A 20,649-nucleotide genomic window follows, 5' to 3' on the forward strand; every position below is an offset into this window, starting at 1 on the left:
TTGCACTCAATATCACAGGCTGGACCACAAGCAATTACAAATGTTTAAGAATACATGCCCTGAGTCAGTTTTTACAAAGGTTAGAAATACATGCTCAAATTTACTGATTACTAGTGCTTTTGTTCTCCTTACTCCTTGACCCTCAAAAGTATAGAAGTTTCCAAGGATCCTGATGGATTAGATTTTCAATGTTTATCATATTAGAAATTAAATCAGACCTTTTAAGAATAAGAATACATAAGCATATATTCTATTAGCCAGGGTTGTCAGAAGAATAATGTGATCTCCTTATTTAGCTCTGGAAGATCCATTGAGTATCTTTTTATAGACCCATTAATAGTTCTACACATGAAATGTCAAGTTTGCTTTTTCTAAAGAATAATATGCACATGGGATAATGGCCAATTTATATATATGTTTGTATATATGTGCACACATGTATATAATCAGTCCCACATAAGGGGTTTGTCTATATTCATGTAACATAGGTATCAGCTAATTTTATTTTTACTAATCTTCATCTTCATCTTCCTCAGTTTCTTCATTTTCTTAAGCTGCAAATACAGTTGCTTCTTGTGCAGCCCTGAAAGCCTGCTCCTCTTCCACACCAGGGTTATCCATTTCTGTAATTTCCGGTCCTCTAGGGTATTCTTGATAGACTGGTGGTGGAACTGGGGGTGTGTAATTGTCCACACTATACTTATGACCCCACCCTATGTAGAAATTCTCAAACTTTCTGTAAGTAAACAAATATATAAATAAGTCTGTATATTCTGTTCAGTAAGCAAACAACCCTTCTATAGCAATGAAGTGCTATATTTGTATCGTGGTCCCATAATTTTTAAAAACAATACATTTTAAATGCTAGAAGTAAAATATCCCTCAGTAATTCTACCACAGAAATTGTTTTGGACCAACGGCTTAAGCTGGTTAAGGAAACCATGGGGCCAGATCCTGTCAAAATGTACACTATACCCAGACCTCAAGTAAATTATTTAATTTATTCAGAAAAACACTCAATACCTGATTTAATTATTTAAAACACTTTTATTTAAATTATTTAAAAACACTTAATACCTTGCATAAAGTTAAAGAAGGTCAAAACATTTCTAACCCAGCAAGTTCATGGCTTCTGCAAGGAGTCAGCCTTGTCATTAAAAACTCATGTGTCACATTTTAGGCTTCACCATAGGCAATTGCAAAAGCTTCACCTGGTTGCCCTCACTGGACAACTGCCCTTCCCACAGCAGACAGGGGCTCAACCAATGTTTTGCCTTGTCTAAGGGAGTTGTGGCCTAGGACTCTGACCCCTCTGGCTGGTCTTGCTCTTCACATGTTCACATTCCTAGCCCAGGTAGCTTGTTTCTAGGATTCGAGCTGAGTCCTGAGGCCTCCTTTTCCATCCCCTCCTAGTTCCCCCACCCCGTCTTTGATCCATATTGCAGAAGCCTTTTCTTCAGAGACTCCCTTGTCAATGAGATGATGCCAAAACCCCACATCTATGGCACCTTCCTATCTGACTCTCCACTGGTGGCCATCACATGGGAGAAAATGAAACAGGGAGAAGACAAAACTGACTCTTCCTCATGCTAGCACAGTAATGATGAAAGGCTTAGTCAGCTCTGATGTTGGCTTACTGCCACAAGGGCTACTCTGACACCTGGCAGCTCAGTGCTCTCCTGCTCTGTTGAGCTTTAAACACTAGGTTATTAGGAAAGAAGTGGAAGTGTGAGACAAATGGAGGTGTACGTGTTGGTGAGGGATTAAAGGATTTTTAGTATCCTCTATATCTTAATTTCCTCGAGTGACAGCCTACATAAAACATATTTAAAATTATCTTTTACTGAGATGTTCAACAAAAATGATCTGAGTCTTAAACTAATTTAAAAACTGCTTACAATTATCTCCATTAATCTAAGTGCGTGTATAAATAAATTACCTCAGTGATCATAGATGAAAAACCATATTTTAATTCAATTAATTAGATAACTAAGATAAAAGGGCAAAAGCCTGAATTGTTCTAATATCTTTTACTATTTAATAGAGATGCTATTTGAAGAAATCTTAGGCCACACGTACCTGATACATCAAAGATGAGTTAAAGCAATAGTAGCTTAATATGCTAGTGAGAACATAATTTCCAGAATTAAACAGTCACAACAATGAGTTTGTAAAGTGGTCAGATACTTACTTGCCATTGGAAAAGGCATATGCTCCAGGCCAGAGGGTGGATCGGAGGACTGCAATAGCATACTATGGGATGAGATTTGAGGACAGCTCTGTTGTACAAGCAGGCATATTCTGAATCTCTGCAACCCAAAGAGAGATTTGAAAATCTAACTCTTAAACAGACAAGAAGATACTATATAACCAAAGTCATTTTTATAAATCTTATACACAGATACAGGCACACTTGATAGAGAAGGAAAAATTAAGACAGCAGCTTATCATAAAATCAGGAGAGAATTTATGAATGTTTTGGAATAATAAAATTTCAAATATATGTACATATATGCACACACATATTCACTTTTGAAACATAGGCTTTATGAATGGAGAGGGGTTTCTGTGGTAGAGGGAGTACTATTCATAACCAAATGAAAGGTCAAATTGTTACTGTGGAAGAGAGTAAGAGTTGCAAGCACAAGCAAAGCAGATGAGAAAAACAAGAACGTGGGACAAGAGTGATTGTAAAGACAGCAACACCAGTGTTCAAGTTTGCAGAAAGCAAGACAAAAATGAAGCACAAGACCCTGTGATCATTTCTAGCAAGAACTACGGCTCACTGTGTTTCCTCCTTGCATCACTCTTTCAGCTTCTCTCAGAGCACATTGGCATGGACAACAGCATTCTTCTCTCCTGCCATTCTGGAACATATGAAGGGGAAGCGGAGGAAACCTTGGGCTCCAGTTCACTTTTAGAGGTTTGAACTCTTACATATTTGCCACAGAATGCTCATATTATGCAGTTTATGTGATTCTGGGTTGACAGTCATATAAGTTACCTAAATCTTCAGAGATTGGTGTCAATCTCTGCCACTTCCGGTTCTGTGAGTCAGGATCTTCGCCTTTTTCTTCTTTTTCCTCATCTTCTTCCTCTTCTTCTTCCTCATCTTTTTGTACAGGATTGAACCAATTACACCGACCCTAGAAATGAGTTTTGCATTATTTAATAGTCTCATGAGGACCTTAACATTTCAGGATATTTGTTCCTATTAAAGCAATTATCAGAATGAGTTTTCATTGTGTGGGACATCAGTCGATTATCCATTCATTCATTCTATAGTTATTTATCAAAGGCTATTTCCATTTAGGGCATTTCAAGAATAAAATCTATTATCTATTCCAGTAATTTGTCCACTTCTTGAAGTTGCAGAACTTGAAGGTGTATGTATGCTTTAAAACTATCAGTGAAAAGGTAATAATGATTTTTGTTGGTTTGTCATATGTGATTTATATAAATGAAGTAAAGCTAATATGTTATGATTATTAAACAACAAAATTTTAAGTGAGGTAATAAGGTAGGTAGGCAGTTATAATTTCTCAATTTATCTAGAGCTCTCTAAGTGTATCTCTTATCTAGTTAAAAGTATAATGAAGATTTTTGTACCCACAAATAAGGAAGTATAGCAGAGTAATTAAGAAGGGGGACTCTGGGTTTATTTTTCACAACTTCACATCTATCTGACTGTAATTATTAGCTATATTACTTTGTCATGTTTCCTAAACCCTCTGCTTCAATTTCCTCATTTATAAAATGAAGATAGTAATATTCAATCTTTCATAGAGTTTTTATGAAGATTAAATTATGTATGTATATGAGGTTATACATAGCCCCTTAATTATATTTTATTATATATAAAATGCTTTTGGAGCAGGTATTGGGGATTGAATACAGGGTCACTCAACCACTGAGCCACAACCCCAGCCCTATTTTGTATTTTATTTAGAGACAGGGTCTCACTAAGTTGCTTAGCCCCTTGCTGTTGCTTAGGCTGGCTTTGAACTCATGATCTTCCTGCCTCAGCTTCCCAAGCTTCTGGGTTGCTGGGATCACAGGTGTGTTCCACCATACTTGGCAGATATATTTCTCTTAGTAGCACCTGGCACAATAGGTTCTATATAATAGTGTCCTATATCACTGTTTGCTTCCCCTCCCCATTTTTGTTATAATCCTATAGTGTTCTTGGGATAAAGATTCAAGTTTTTTGGAGATAGAGTACAAGAACTGTTTTTAAAATGAATGCACATAGCTATATTGAATTTGTACATCACCTGGCAAATACCCCTACCTGTGGAAGAATATGCTGTACATGATGAACCCAATTGGAGAGAGATTCCACTAGATCCATCACTTGAATGCCTTCAAAATCAGGGTTTTCCTCAAAGCTATCTCTCCCACCTTCCACTTCTTCCTCCTCCTCTCCTTCCTCTTCACCAAACTGGAAGAATCCTAGAGGGCTGACATGAGTTCCTGCTGAAGTTCTGGCAATTTGTGCTCGAAAGTAATTGCTCTCATTTCCTGGGAAAGGCGGGTAGCTTAGGATGGGAGCATCTAATCTCCCAGTGAAAAATTTCTTGATTATCACAATTTGTGCAGGCATAACTGATGGTAACTTCACCCAAGGTCTTCCTGGTTCATTGCAAACAAAATAGACATATTTGTTGGCACCTGTTCTATTTTCTTCTTTGGGTATAGTTGGTGGGGGCTTGTAAAAGGCCTTTGGTAATTCATCTTCCTCCTCTTCATCAGCTTCAATTGTTTCATTGTCCCTTTCTTCAGCTATGTCTTCCTCCTCCACCTCCTCTTCATCTTCCCCCTCACGAAATTCCACTTCAGCTACAATATAATTTATTTCTATACCTGGAATCTTGCCCCAGAAATGGCATCTTTGGATTGGGTGGGTTTCAGTAAGTTTTTTGAGGGCGAGAAAGATGCGGTAAGTCTCATCAGTGCCCAGACCAACTCTGGCTTGTTCAAAATAAAAAGCTGACTCCATTACATTTGGAAGAGAGCTTTCTGCCTGGGAAACAAATGCTGGGGTTAAAATTTTATCCATAAGGGAATGTTCACTTCTCTTTCCTCCTTATACATTTTGATATTAGTGCTACTTTATGTCTCCACCACTTCTTCAACATTTCTTCAAATACTTAACTCAAACTATGATAATTCTGAATTTAAATTCTTTTTTTCCTTACTTGTAAGTGTAACCTCTTACATTCATTGTGTCTTGTACTCACTAATATATTACAGTGGCCCTGTTTTGTGTGTGCTTTTAGGCAGGAAAAATTAATAACTACTATCAATGGTAAAAATTCAACACCCTTGTTTTATAAAACATATTTAAGCAACTCTTACTACCCTAAAATAAAGTTATATATATATAACTTATGTGCCCATGTGTTTAGAAAGAATATATATATATATATATATATATATATATATATATATATATACATATATGCTTATATTGCCATAAAAATACTTGTTAAATACATGGTTTTACATATGTGTGTGTTAAATAAAAATCAATACATTAACCTATTTAGGGTAACAATCAGGATAAATAAAAAGAAAATATCATAAGTGCTCAGACATTGCCTATACTTAAAGATATAATATAGTCAGATGCTTGCCCCTACTTATGACACATACTTTTGGACTTAAATAATAAAGATAACATAAATAAATAATTTTATTATAGAAATACAGAAAAATGAACAAGCAGAATATCAGGTATAGTATATTAAAACATTTATGAAAATTTAGGAAAGTTAGAGCATTTTCTGAGATCAATATAACTTGTAAGACAAAATGTTGACTCATAAGATAGAGAAATGGAGAGCACTTGTTGTTCATATTAAACTATCTACTGCATTCATCCAGTTTTTGTTGTCTCCTTCACTAAACTTTAAGCAACTCAAGAACTTCATCGATACCAGCGGCGACAGAAACAGTTGGTCTCCTGGTAAAGAAAGTGAGTCACATACACCCAAGTCTCTCTCACTTTGTCATCAAGCCAGAGGGGCAGAGCAGAGCTGCCGCCTGCACCTGGAAAAGGCCCAGGGACCCGCCAGCATGGTAGTCACGTCACCCCAATTGGAGTAAAGGCAAAGCAGAGCCACCGCCCGCTCCTGCAAGGTAGGCAGACCTCCGACCAACCAGCAGAACAGGCCCAGGGGTCAGTGGGCATGGTAGACATGTCACACCAATTGGAGGAGGGGCAGCACAGAGCCACCGCCCGCGCATGCAAGGTAGGAAGACCTGTGACCGACCGGCAGAACAGACCCAGCGGCCAATCAGCGTGGTAGACAGATCACCCTAATTGGAGGAGGAGCACAGCCACCGCCAGCCTCTGCAAGGGAGACTTTTCAACTATACAAGAGCAATATAAATATATAGGGGGAAAATTTCAAAAACACAACAGTTTCACCAAGCAGAAAGAAATGCGAGCAGTATGAAAAGACAAGGAAAGAAAGGACCACAAGCAATGCAGGTAAACTCAACTTTAGAAGAGGTAATAGGTGCAGCATATGGAATGTCAGATAAAGAATTCAGGATATACATGCTTCAGATGATCTGGAGTCTCATGGAAGACATTAGACAGCAAAATCAGACAATGAAAGATCACATCGACAATGAATTACATAAACAAATCCAAGAAGCAAAAGATCAACTATACAGGGAGATAGAGGTTATAAAAAATAAACAGAAATCCTAGAAATGCAGGAAGCAATAAACCAACTTAAAAATTCAATTGAGAATACTACCAGCAGAGTAGAACACTTAGAAGATAGAACATCAGACAATGAAGACAAAGTATTTCAACTTGAAAAGAACATAGACAGCTCAGCAAGACTGTTAAGAAACCATGAGCAGAACATCCAGGAAATATGGGATAACATAAAGAGACCAAACTTAAGAGTCATTGGGATACAGGAAGGTATAGAGGACCAAACCAAAGGAATGAGCAATTTAGTCAATGAAATAATAGGAGAAAACTTCCCAGACTTGAAGAATGAGACAGAATCCCAAATCCTAGATGCCTACAGGACGCCAAATGTGCAAAATCATAAGAGATCCACACCTAGACACATTATAATGAAGATGCCCAACATACAGAATAAGGAGAGAATTTTAAAAGCTACAAGAGAAAGGAAGCAGATTACATTTCGGGGTAAACCAATCAGGATAACAGCTGATCTTTCAACACAGACTCTGAAAGCTAGAAGATCCTGGAATAACATATTTCAAACACTGAAAGAAAATTGGTTCCAACCAAGAATCGTGTATCCAGCGAAATGAAATTAAGCTTCAGGATGGAAGATGAAATAAAAACCTTCCACGATAAACAAAAGTTAAAAGAATTTGCAGCTAGAAAACAATCTCTTCAAAACATCCTCGGCAAAACATTACAGGAAGAGGAAATGGAAAATAACAATGAAAACCAGCAGTGGGAGTTAGGACAGTAAAGGGGGGAAAATAATCAAAGAGGAAAACAAACCATGTTTAGTAACATAAATAAACCAATATGGCTGGAAGAACAACCCATATCTCAATAATAACTCTAAATGTTAATGGCTTAAACTCACCAATTAAGAGACACAGGCTAGTAGAATGGATCACAAAACAAGACCTAACAATATGCTGCCTACAGGAGACGCATTTGATAGGAAAAGACATACATAGACTGAAGGTGAAAGGTTGGGAAAAATTATATCACTCATATGGCCTTCAGAAACAAGCAGGAGTGTCCATACTCATATTAAATAAAATAGATTTCAAGCCAAAGTTAATCAAAATGGATAAAGAGGGACACTACATACTGCTCAAGGGAACCATACACCTACAAGACATAACAATCATAAATATATATGCCCCAAACAATGGTGCAGCTATGTTCATCAAACAAACTCTTCTCAAGTTCAACAGTCTAATAGACCACCATACAATAATCATGGGAGACTTCAACACACCTCTCTCACCACTGGAAAGATCTTCCAAACAAAAGTTGAATAAGGAAACTATAGAACTCAATAACACAATTAATAACCTAGACTTAATTGACATATATAGAATATACCACCCAACATCAAGCAGTTACACTTTTTTCTCAGCAGCACATGGATCCTTCTCAAAAATAGATCATATATTATGAAACAGGGCAACTCTTAGACAATATAAAGGAGTAGAGATAATACCATGCATCTTATCTGATCATAATGGAATGAAACTAAAAATCAATGATAAAAGAAGGAAGGAAAAATCATGCATCACTTGGAGAATGAACAATAGGTTACTGAATGATCAATGGGTTATAGAAGACATCAAGGAGGAAATTAAAAAATTCTTAGAGATAAATGAAAACACAGACACAACATATAGGAATCTATGGGACACATTGAAAGCAGTTCTAAGAGGAAAATTCATTGCTTGGAGTTCATTCCTTAAAAAAAGAAAAAAACAACAAATAAATGATCTCATACTTCATCTCAAAATCCTAGAAAAATAAGAACAAAACAACAGCAAAACAAATAGAAGGCAAAAAATAATTAAAATCAGAGCTGAAATTAATGAAATCCAAACAAAAGAAACAATTGAAAAAATTGACAAAACTAAAAGTTGGTTCTTTGAAAAAATAAATAAAATCGACAGACCCTTAGCCACGCTAATGAAGAGAAGAAGAGAGAGAACTCAAATTACTAGCATACGGGATGAAAATGGCAACATCACAACAGACACTTCAGAAATACAGAAGATAATCAGAAATTATTTTGAATCCTTATACTCAAATAAAATAGAAGATAGTGAAGGCATCCATAAATTTCTTAAGTCATATGATCTGCCAGATTGAGTCAGGGGATATAGACAACGTAAACAGACCAATATCAATTTAGGAAATAGAAGAAACCATCAAAAGACTACCAACTAAGAAAAGCCCAGGATCAGATGAGTATACAGCAGAGTTTTACAAAACCTTCAAAGAGGAACTAATACCAATACTTTTCAAGCTATTTCAGGAAATAGAAAAAGAGGGAGAACTTCCAAATTCATTCTACGAGGCCAACATCACCCTGATTCCTAAACCAGACAAAGGCACTTCAAAGAAAGAAAACTACAGACCAATATCTCTAATGAACCTAGATGCAAAAATCCTCAATAAAATTCTGCGAATCGGATACAAAAACATATCAAAAAAATTGTGCACCATGATCAAGTAGGATTCATCCCTGGGATGCAAGGCTGGTTCAATATACAGAAATCAATAAATGTTATTCACCACATCAATAGACTTAAAAATAAGAACCATATGATTATCTCAATAGATGCAGAAAAAGCATTCAACAAAGTACAGCATCCCTTTATGTTCAAAACTCTAGAAAAACTAGCGATAACAGGAACATACCTCAACATTGTAAAAGCAATCAATGCTAAGCCTCAGGCTAGCATCATTCTGAATGGGAAAAAATTGAAGGCATTCCCTCTAAAATCTGGAACAAGAAAGGGATGCCCTCTCTCACCACTTCTGTTCAACATAGTTCTCGAAATACTGGCCAGAGCAATTAGACAGAGGAAAGAAATTAAAGGCATAAAAATAGGAAAAGAAGAACTTAAATTATCACTATTTGCAGGTAACATGATTCTATAACTAGCAGAACCAAAAGGGGTCTACAAAGAAATTATTAGAGCTAATAAATGAATTCAGCAAAGTGGCAGGATATAAAATCAACATGCATAAATCAAAGGCATTCCTGTATATCAGTGACAAATCCTCTGAAATGGAAATGAGGACAACCACTCCATTCACAATATCCTCAAAAAAAAAAATAAAATAAAATACTTGGGAATCAACCTAACATAAGAGGTGAAAGACTTATACAACAAAAACTACAGAACCCTAAAGAGAGAAATAGAAGAAGATCTTAGAAGATGGAAAAATATACCCTGTTCATGGATAGGCAGAACTAACATCATCAAAATGGCGATATTACCAAAAGTTCTCTATAGGTTTAATGCAATGCCAATCAAAATCCCAACGGCATTTCTTGTAGAAATAGAAAAAGCAATCACGAAATTCATATGGAAAAATAAAAGACCCAGAATAGCAAAAACAATGCTAAGCAGGAAGTGTGAATCAGGCGGTATAGCAATACCAGATTTCAAACTATATTACAGAGCAATAGTGACAAAAACAGCATGGTACTGGTACCAAAACAGGCGGGTGGACCAATGGTATAGAATAAAGGACACAGAGACTAATCCACAAAACTACAACTATCTTATATTTGGTAAAGGGGCTAAAAGCATGCAATGGAGGAAGGATAGCATTTTCAACAAATGGTGTTGGGAAAACTGGAAATCCATATGCAACAAAATGAAACTGAATCCCTTTCTCTCGCCATGCACAAAAGTTAACTCAAAATGGATCAAGGAGCTTGATATCAAATCAGAGACTCTGCGTCTGATAGAAGAAAAAGTTGGCTCCGATCTACATATTGTGGGGTTGGGCTCCAAATTCCTTAATAGGACACCCATAGCACAAGAGTCAACAAATGGGACTTACTTAAACTAAAAAGTTTTTTCTCAGCAAAAGAAACAATAAGAGAGGTAAATAGGGAGCCTACATCCTGGGAACAAATTTTTACTCCTCACACTTCAGATAGAGCCCTAATATCCAGAGTATACAAAGAACTCAAAAAATTAGACAATAAGATAACAAATAACCCAATCAACAAATGGGCCAAGGACCTGAACAGACACTTCTCAGAGGAGGACATACAATCAATCAACAAGTACATGAAAAAATGCTCACCATCTCTAGCAGTCAGAGAAATGCAAATCAAAACCACCCTAAGATACCATGTCACTCCAGTAAGATTGGCAACCATTATGAAGTCAAACAACAACAAGTGCTGGTGAGGATGTGGGGAAAAGGGTATACCTGTACATTGTTGGTGGGACTGCAAATTGGTGCAGCCAATTTGGAAAGCAGTATGGAGATTTCTTGGAAAGCTGGGAATGGAACCACCATTTGACTCAGCTATTCCCCGTCTTGTTCTATTCCCTAAAGACCTAAAAAGAGCATGCTACAGGGACACTGCTATATCGATGTTCATAGCAGCACAACTCACAATAGCAAGACTGTGGAACCAACCTAGATGCCCTTCAATAGACCAATGGATAAAAAAAAATGTGGCATTTATACACAATGGAGTATTACTCTGCATTAAAAAATGACAAAAATCATAGAATTTGCAGGGAAATGGATGGCATTAGAGCAGATTATGCTAAGTGAAGCTAGCCAATCCCTTAAAACAAATGCCAAATATCTTCTTTGATATAAGGAGAGTAACTAAGAACAGAGTAGGGACGAAGAGCATGAGAAGAAGATTAACATTAAACAGGGATGAGAGGTGGGAGGGAAAGGGAGAGAGAAGGGAAATTGCATGGAAATGGAAGGAGACCCTCAGGGTTATACAAAATTACATACAAGAGGAAGTGAGGGGAAAGGGAAAAATAATACAAGGGGGAGAAATGAATTATAGTAGAGGGGGTAGAGAGAGAAGAGGGGAGGGGAGGGGAGGGGGGATACTAGAGGATAGGAAAGGCAGCAGAATACAACATACACTAGTATGGCAATAGGTAAATCAATGGAAGTGTAACTGATGTGATTCTGCAATCTGTATACAGGGTAAAAATGGGAGTTCATAACCCACTTGAATCAAAGTGTGAAATATGATATATCAAGAACTATGTAATGTTTTGAATAACCAACTATAAAAAAATGATACCACCAAAACTCACCAAAGCTTATGAAATTAATAAATTGTGGATCCAAACTTGTTGTCATATTCGTTTGGCAGTAAAAACCTATGAGATCAACCACAATACTGTACTGCCTTAATAAAAGGTACTATAAGATTTAAAAAAAAAAACTTTAAGCAACTCAAAATCAGAAGTCTTTTTCACATGTATATCTCTGGACCTGGAAGGCAATAGACAGTCACAGAGTTTTGTAAGTGAATCAGTGAATGAACAAATCAAAGTTGAGAACTAAGAACAGGAATCATGGTGTGGTCCCAAACAGGAATAAAACCATGAGCACAGTAACATTCATGTGGGACAGAGTTGCTCAGATTTCATTGCTTCAGAGACTTTCCTCCGGGAGTCTTGGGAGTCTTTCCACTCTGAGATGGAGCTTTTCATCTGCACCTGATGATTCAACTCTTCCAGGTTTTAAAACTAATCCTACCTCACGGTCTCAGGCTTATTTGTGTTTCTCCCCAACCCCCTATAATGAGATTATCCATTTCCTTATAATTTTAAAGGACCACTGTGATATATGTAGCCTGTTATTTTCTGAAATGTCATTACCTGGTGCATAACTCTATCTGAAATTGATTATTATTCAACAAATATTTAATAAGAAACAGCAACTTGGAGAACAAAAGATAGGAGGAAACCATTTTATACTCTGCTTTCCAGAAACGTATCCCACAAACATTTAGCAAAATGTGAAGATTGAAAAGCACTAAAACATGATATGAAACTGTAAAAAATGACTCAGGAAGAACATGGTGAGAAATGTGGTTGACTGGAGAAAGCTTGAAGAGATTTAAGAAAAAATAATGTGTGAATACTATAAAATAGATAATTAGTAAAAAAAAAAACTTGAAACCATACTGTACTCAATCCAAATAAGCATCAAAAGTTATAATAGTAGAAAGGATAATAGAATGAATCAGACATTGTAACCCTGTGTGTGTGTGTGTGTGTGTGTGTGTGTGTGTGTATAACCAGAGGGATTCTACATCATGTACAACCAGAAGAATGAGAAATTATACTCCATATGTGAATGATGTATCAAAGTGCATTTTACTGTCATGTATAACTAATTAGAACAAGTTTTTTTTTTAAATTATAATAGTGACTCACTATTTCATCTTCTAAATCCTGATCAGCTCCTTCTAAATTTCCCTGGAGGAAAAAGAGTCTCCTGCATCTCAGCTATTTCATACATTGGAAGAAGCTCATTTTCATTTTGGAGTGTATCTAATTTTTTACTAAAATGAGCCATTTTCACATCTTGGCTAATATTTTCAATGATGTCAACAGCATTTTCGGGATGCTCATCTAATATCTTGATCAGCACATTAGAAAGATGATCGTATCTGCCCAAAGAGAGAAGATTCCAAATTACACACATTCACACACACACACACAGACACACACACATCAAGAGCATTTAAACAAGCATTTGATACAGTCTTAGTAGCATTATTTTAGGGAATTTCAACAACTTGAAGTCTTCAAAGATTTTTCAGTGAAGATAATTTATACCATGAAAGAACCTATCCTACAACTTTCTTAGAAAATGCTTCTGATACAATTTGGATGTTTAAGTTATTAAAGAAAAACATTGTAACAAGATACATATTCTATATCAGGTACATTTTTTACATTTCATTTCTGAAACTGAAATCTCTTGGTTACATACTTTGAAGTGAAAAATATTTTTCACTGATTTACCTTAAATTATTTTCCATGCCCCCTTCCTCTGCCCTCACCAAATCCAATTTTTAAATCCTATTGATTCTACCTTGATTTTAAAGCCAATTATCTACTTCAGTGTTTTCAGACCTACAAGAAATGCATTTCATATTGCAATCTCCATTCAGACACAACTAAAAGACAACTGTCATCAAGTATTACCCCTTAATTCAAAAGTGACATATCTAATATCTTGTTGTATCAAAACCCCTGCTTTTTATTTCACAACCAAATTAATGAAGCTATCCCTACCCTCTCAGGAATTCTTTGCATTTTATTCATAACTGTTAGGGTATGATTTTCCAATAGCAGATTTGCAGTGTGGATTTATTTTTAGGAAGACAAAAACTGATCAAAACTGCTTTCATATTGGAAAGAAATTTTCCTGTTCAATGAGGAAAGGTGCATAAATTGCCTCTCTGCTGGATGTATCTCTCAAATTTTGTTTCTAATTACTTGACCCTCTGTCTAGTGAGATAAATCTAACAAAAATCACTTTCATACTTGGTTAAGTCCCAGCTGAGAGCCTTTGTTTGTCCCCAGTACATCATTCCTCTTAAAAAATAATATAAAATCCCCTTCATGCTCAAGGACACACCACTTTAAGACATTTCCCCAAACAATACTGAGCCCTTTCTGAGAACACTGACATGCTGCTATGAAATATTGTACATTATATATTTCCTACCTAGAAACTGCATTAGGTTTTTCCATGGCCAAGATTGGAGTTTTATTTTTTATTTATTTCCTCCCTTGCTAGAAAGAAACACAATAAATCGATAAGTGTATAGTTCCTATTAATTGATATATTATTTTTGAGCTTTCTTTGTTAATGCATTTATCTTAGACCTTAAGAATGTCACAAGAAAACATGTAGATTCTATGCACAACCAATGTGAAAGGCCATTCACAAATATTATGTTTGGAGAATATGTTATTCTGTGCCCAAATGTTGCTGTTCTTGTAAGTGAACAAGATTGTTTTGACTAGGAGTTTCTTTAAAACTTCATCAAGCTTGCCTAATTTCCATTTAGTCTTGAAACTCATGGAGAACTCTCTAGACTAAAAAGATGGTTTTTACCGGGCAATAGCAGGTTTTTAACTAGAGTGTTTGATTTGCTCCAGTAGGGGCTAGGGAAATCAGAATCCAAGTCAAAATTTTCATTTTATTTTTCAATATAATGTTTTAAGTTTTAATATAATGTCCATAAGTGTTTTATTCATATTTCCCCAGTCAGGTATTACAACAAAGAATTTTTAAGTACATATCTGATGTACTTTTATTAGATCTTTTTTTTTCTTTTTTTTTTTTTTTTTGTACCAGGGATTGAACCCAAATGTGCTTAACCACTGAGCCATATGCCTGAACCCAGGGGCACTAATCACTGAGCCTTTTTCATGTTTTATTTTGAAACAGGGTCTTCCTAAGTTGCTGAGGCTGGCTTTGAACTTGTAGTCCTCCTGCCTCAGCCTCCCAAGTCACTGGGATTACAGTGAGCACCACCATGCCCAGCTTTTATTAAATATAAATACATAATAAATATATATTTTTGAACTGAGAATTGAACTAGGGGAGTATTTACCACTGAGCTACATCCCCAGTCTTTTTATTTTTATTTATTTTTTTTGAGACAGAGTCTCACTAAATTGTTTAGGGTATTGCTAAATTGCTGAAGCTGCCTTCAAACTTGTGATCCTCCTGCCTCAGCTTCCTGAGTTGCTGAGATTACAGGCATGTGTCAGCATTTTTTCAATTAAGCAGTATTAATAATTTGTTTTGATAGAATGATTGAAAAAGAGGAAATAATTTTTCCTCTAGGCTTTTTGTTCAATAGCAAAAAAATTATTAGATTCTGTATTTAATAACGGATTTTCATTGCTAAAAAACAGTTTTTATGATTGCAAAATTGGATCTGCATATGAAAGGTAGGGATTAAAGGCATCTTTACTAAGTATTTTTTCTTTTTTTTTTGTATCAGGGAATGAACTCAGGGACAACTCAACCACTGACCCACATCTCTAGTGCCCTATTTTGTATTTTATTTAGAGACAAGGCTCACTAAGTTGCTTAGCACCTCACTTTTGCTGAGACTAGGTTTCAACTCACGATCCTCCTGTCTCAGCCTCCTGAGTAGCTGGGATAACAGGCGTGTGCCACTGCATCCAGCACTAAGCAGTTTTTAACTGCAGGCTCTAACGTGGATAATGGTGAATACTTTGGAAAGTATTCATTTATTAACTCAGAAACAGCATTTGAAAATAAAATAAATTTAAATATTAAGTAATATTAGCTAGAAAATAATTCATTAAGATAATTTTCTTACTTTTTGTATTCAATTTTAAATGTTTAGTAAACTCAAGTATTTTTATGAAGCTCTTTTGTGATTGCAAAACATTTATCAACTCATGCTTGTTATTTAACCTGCACATTATGACAAATTTATCCGAGGTATTCAAGTATAATCTTCTACTAAATTCCAAAATTACATTCTCTATAAGTAAGTTGTATCTAAAATGATAGATTATAAATAATATTTTAAATTGTTCAATCTCAAGTTTTGTGGAAGATTTCTCACAGCAAATACTTTTTTCATTAGACCTTAAAATCATATTTTACATTTTCTAAAGCTTAGTAACAGCTGCAAATATTTGTCACATTGTATGTTCAGTAAGCACTCAGAATTTACAGGCAAAACAGGAAGCATCTCAACAGATTATGATGAGAACTGAAAATGATTCAAAGGGTGTGGACTGTAGTCCTGAGCTGCCATTCTTTCACACATCCTCATTCAATCATCAGTTGACAGCATTGTGCTAGGCACTAAGTACACTGTGGTGTACAAGACTCGCATGATCCCTTCACTCTTGGGGTTTCCATTCCAGTAGAAGAGGAAGACATTAAGATGTAAGCCCATGAGGCTGGGGTTGTGGCTCAGTGGTGGAGCGCTTGCCTAACACGTGAGAGGCACTGGGTTCAATTCTCAGCACCACATTTAAAAAAAAAACAAATAAAATAAAGTCACTATGTCCATCTACAACTTAAAAAAATATTTAAAAAATATAAGCCTATAAATGTGTATGAAATTATAATGGGCATTAAGTCCAATGAAGGAAAATAATAGATTATTATAACAAAGTTGTATGGAAGCTGAATTCTGAAGGGTCAGAGTCTGCCAGAAGACTAAGGGGAGGAAACTTGTGTGCAGAGAGAACAACATGAAACTCACCAGGCTGTGTGACTGGAGCACAGTAATAGAGAGACAAAAACGAGAAAATTCTGTTCTCTCACAGTCATTTTCTCCACTTAAAAACAGATAAGTTCATTTTATGTTTTTCTAAACTCCTTTCTAACCATAAAATTCAGCTATTATTCTGTAACCCTGGAGGCAAGATCCTCTACAGAGCTTTGGTGTCATGAATTCTGAAATTCAAACTACAGTGGGATTCCCAGAACTTATTTGACCATCACATTTTAAGAGAAAAGTGGATAAATAGCATGTGCCCTAAAGGCCTCCTATGATGACCAATTTTCCTAGTTGACCCAGGATTGAGCAGTTTCTTAGGATGAAGAACTTTCAGTGTTCAAATCAGGACAGTCCCAGGAAAACTGTGCTGGGAAGGAACTAAAGGCCAAGTCATGAAAGCACTGGAATGCTTAGATTGCAGACATGTTCTCTCTGTATCTCTGCAGACATTTATTACAATAATCCTGGAAAGATGCTTAGACTTCACTATATTGCTTTTTTGTTTGTTTGTTTGTTTCTGACAAAGCCCATGACCAACAATCCTACATTTTATTTCTGTGTGCCTAGGTTCTTCAAAGAAATTTGAAGAATCCTGACAGATGACTGTTCTGAGTCCTGTGATACAAAACTATGTCACTAACTCCCTTTTAGTATAAAATCTTCTCAAGTATATTTCCATTCACTCACAGAAACACACTCTCACTCAGAGATACTCACACCTCCTTTTGCTTTGACAAACTTTTTTTTTCCTCTTGGAAACTTACAGATTGAGGCCCGACTTGCTACTGTTCCTCAGTAGGTAAGCCTTAGCATTCTGAATGGCGATCTCAAGCATGCTGGGGGCCACTTCTGAGGCCCCAGGCTCCAGCTGCAGAAGATCACAATTACTGTTTGAATCTTCTTCCTGAAAAATGTCAAATCTCAGCTCTTTTTGTTTAGAGGTATCATAGCTTGGGTCCTTTGGCCCATACATTTCAGATTTGGACTGCTGAGACTGTGGAAAGGTGTTTTCCTCCAAGTGTCTTGTGCCATGAAAAGTTGATTCTCTCTTGTCAGATGGTTGTTCCAAAGGATCAGAAAGAAGTGTCCCAGCATTAGGAATTATACTAGTGGTCCTGTCTGACTGCAGTGGGGTTCCAAGATCCTGCTCCCCCAGAGTCAAGGGAGGAGTGGAAGAAGGCTGCTGAGGAGGGGAATGGGGAGGTGATGCCCCTGGTTCTGTGAGGTCTCCCAGAACCATGCTGGCTCTGGACCGGGGGCTCTAAGGAGGGCTTTTGCTGGGCTGAGGTCCAGTTTCTGGTGCCTGCTCTGCCTCCAAAGGCTCCGATGACTGAGGGTCAGGGACTTGGGGAGAAGCTGCTGTCTTTTCTTCCCATGGCCCCTCTACTTCCTTCAATTCGTGGTTTTCTTTTTCTTGTTTCAGGGAAGTCGAGTCTTCCATGGAAGGAGACAAGAGAAAAAAAGGTTTGGATGAAATGGGTGTGAAGATTTGGAAGAAGGCAATGCAAGGCTGGTGTTTGCTGAGGTCTCTTATGTGATCTCTGGGTCATAGCTGCTTGGTAAGTTGCAGCGTCCTGTCTCCATAGCAACCCCGGGCAGGGTTCCTTAAGAAAAACAATACAAGTCAGTTGCCAGGATTCTAGGGAGGAGCCCAAGAAACATGATAATCCTAGGTTTGTGATTTGATGGAGTCCCTGCCCCTCTATCTAGCTCAGCCAATCCGACCTGGACTCTGTTTGGAAACCTGAGAACTCCAGCTTCTGTGTCTCCATTGTTTAATGAAAGGATTGAAGGTGCCCTGCAGGAAGGAGGGTTTTAAGGTCTGATAGTTTGATAGCTGTGAGGAGTTAACAGGCTTTAGCGGAGGGACCTTGCATTTAGTCTGTGTGTAGGGATGCGCGAGAGAGACTGAGAATGGAAGAAAGGTAGGAAATTAAGGGGGCAGAGAAGGAGGGAGGAAGGAAAGGAAAGGTAGGAGGGTCTTTGGGAATCCTGTAGGTGCAAGTGACAATGAGACCCTGTGGTGTAGACAGAGGGATTCCAAGACATAGACTGCATGGATGTCTAGTCTGAGACTCACATTTATAACGCATAGAAGATGACTCATTGTGCCAACCAAGCAACTCTGGAGACTTTTGGAGAACAAACAAAGAAGGCTTGAGTTTTGCTCTTTTGTTTTATTAGGAATCTGCCTGTGAGATCACAGAATGTTATCTTCAAGGAGAAGGCAGTGCAGAAAATCACCCTATATAATATAGTTCATGGATTACCTATTGCCTAATAATTGAAATTAAAATTAACCCTAAAATCTGTCAACATAATAAATCTTTACTTGATAGTGTAAATACCAATTCATAATTTTGCAAATGATTTTAGATCATGATTATGACTATTTGTATATAGTCTTCAACATGAAGAAGGTGTACAAGATTGGACCATATCTTGTCCTGCCTTGACTATTAACCATACATTAATTTAATAGTTTTAATTCTACATTGCTCTTTTTTTTATAAACCAAACAGTACTTGGTGTTTAGTGTTTTACAATGACATGACTTGTATTTCACAATGATGATAAATTCTACCTTCATGTAAGAACATAATATTTACTCCTCCACCTCCAGTTTAGAGGGGGAATCAAAAATCCTTCAATAATTTGATATATCTGTGGATCTTTTCCCCTGTAGATCTGCACTGCCTTCAAAATACACAATAAAGCACACTTAAAAAATGTTCCATATAATTCCTGCTGATTCAGGGACTCCTTAAAGTTAGATACTCTAGATTTAGAATATTTAGAATTTTAAAAATGAAAGCAAAGGTTAAGATAAATTAGAACTATAAATCGGTTTCTATGTAATCGGTGCAAGGTTTGGAGTAAGTCTTTTAGTCCTGCATGGATCTTTTTTCTTGTCCCTTAAAGCTGGCAAGATATGATGAAGGTTTTTTTCTTTGAAAAACAAGACAGAGCAGGATGGTAAAGTCAGGAGAAAGGAAACATGAAGGAACACTTAGATCTTGCTTATCATTCCACTTGAACAGTAAAGAGCAAATGAAAGGAACAATCTAAGAAAATGTCCATTATTATTCTTGCTTCAGTCCCAAATTCTATCTATACTTTAACTTTAAATAATCCCAAAGTTGTTTCTCATCATTCTTAGAATAAAGTTCAAAGTTCTTAGCCTGTTTACCTTCCCAGCTTCATCTTGAGCAATTCTCATAGATTCTGGACTCGTAAAATGAATGGAGAACCACTCCCTCCCATTCTCTGAAGTGGATTGTGTAGTGGCACCATTTCTTTAAATGTTTAATAAAATTTATAGGGAAACTCCGTGTTTGGAGATTTCTATTGCAGATGGATTCCTTTATTTCCTTTTTTTTTTTTTTTGGTACCAGGGATTGAACTCAGAAGCACTCAACCACTGAGCCACATCCCCAGCCCTTTTTTGTATTTTATTAAGAGACAAGGTCTCACTGATTTTCTTAGTGCCTCACTTTTACTGAGGCTGGTTTTGAACTCGTAATCTGCCTGCCTCAGCCTCCCCACCTACTGCAATTACAGGTGTGGACCACCAGGCCCTGTGTACTTCAGAAGGTTTTAAATTGCAAATTAAATTTCTTTTATAGTATATTTATAGGACTGTTCAAATATCACTTTTATCTTGGATGTATATTGGTAGTTTGGAATTTTAAAAGACATCCCCAGCTCGTTTATTTATTTATTTATTTATTTTGGCAAGTTCTTGCTAAGTTGCTAGCTTTGACCTTCTGATCCTTCTGTTTCAGGCTCCAGAGCAGCTGAGTTTATGGGCATGCACCACTATGCAGGTTATTTTGTGTTCTTTGTAGTGCTC

The 20,649-nt window shown here is 36.6% G+C and overlaps 1 pseudogene; it reads right to left on the minus strand.

Moving 5' to 3' along the window:
• Nucleotides 1-510: 510 nt before the first annotated feature.
• On the minus strand, nucleotides 511-18,237 carry LOC144256667 (radial spoke head protein 4 homolog A-like; annotated as a pseudogene).
• Nucleotides 18,238-20,649: the final 2,412 nt, after the last annotated feature.

Source organism: Urocitellus parryii, chromosome 8 (genome assembly GCF_045843805.1).
Source record: "Urocitellus parryii isolate mUroPar1 chromosome 8, mUroPar1.hap1, whole genome shotgun sequence".
NCBI lineage: Eukaryota > Metazoa > Chordata > Mammalia > Rodentia > Sciuridae > Urocitellus > Urocitellus parryii.